Raw genomic sequence first — 1,344 nt, forward strand, 5'->3', positions numbered from 1 at the left:
TATCGTATCGTATCGTATCGTATCGTATCGTATCGTATCGTATCGTATCGTATCGTATCGTATCGTAAATGTAGGCCTAGTATCGTATCGTACCGTATCGTATCGTATCGTATCGTATCGTATCGTATCGTATCGTATCGTATCGTATCGTATCGTAAATGTAGGCCTAGTATCGTATCGTACCGTATCGTATCGTATCGTATCGTAAATGTAGGCCTAGTATCGTACCGTACCGTATCGTATCGTATCGTATCGTATCGTATCGTATCGTATCGTATCGTATCGTAAATGTAGGCCTAGTATCGTATCGTATCGTATCGTATCGTATCGTATCGTATCGTACCGTATCGTATCGTATCGTACCGTATCGTATCGTATCGTATCGTATCGTAGACTGAAAGTGTGTTTAAAGGCTATATAAATTAACTTGACTGAGTACTTGACTTCACTTGATTTGTCCTATTTGTAGGATTTGACAGGGAGAAACTGGAGATGATTGCGTTTATTAGCTGAGAGGATGCATGTTAAACTGTGCCATTTAACCTCAGCACATGGTTACAGTGTAACAAATAAAAGCTAGACTAAAATGCCGATCTACATCTAGACTAAAATAGACAATCTACAAGCTCGGCCTTGTGGATCGGCTATTTTCAGCAAGTGTAAAATCAGCTATTACGGTGGCATTAAGGCCCACCAAACTACAATTCAGTCGACAAAATCAACTGTAGATTTAGTCGACTGAAATCTTATGATATTTAGTGGACTAAAACACTAAAACATTCCAGGTAACTAAAATGTAACTAAATGAAAACTATTCAAAGGACCATGACTAAAACTAAAATCAAAATCATCATATCGATTTCCATCTCAAACAACATTCTGCTGACTCACTGTCACTGCCTGAGCATTCTCAGCGTTGTCAAACGTGGGATATATACATCCCTGATTGCTTTCGGGGAAAGGCCTGCGGTTAGTTCTATAGGTCATAGTTCTAGGTTATAGCTCAATGGTTTATCTCTTTATCACGACGCTTGGGGACCCTGAAGGGTGATTAACGGACGGTAAAGTCCGCCGGGCGGTCTCATGTCGGCTGCCTCACTCGTGAGTTCAGTTGAGGTCGGGTCATATTCCGTCTACAAACAGCACGTCAGAATTATCGAACCGCTCTGTTGACCTGTTGACCGCTCCGATGCATCCAGCGTCACGTCCTGTGTGATGAAATACATGTAGTGATGGGTGCTGTGTGTGGGGGGGATGTGTTTTACTATACTACAGTAATACAATTGTGTGTGTGTGTGTGTGTGTGTGTGTGTGTGTGTGTGTGTGTGTGTGTGTGTGTGTGTG

The sequence above is a fragment of the Electrona antarctica genome (genome assembly GCF_951216825.1).
Source record: "Electrona antarctica genome assembly, chromosome: 23".
Taxonomy (NCBI): Eukaryota; Metazoa; Chordata; class Actinopteri; order Myctophiformes; family Myctophidae; genus Electrona; species Electrona antarctica.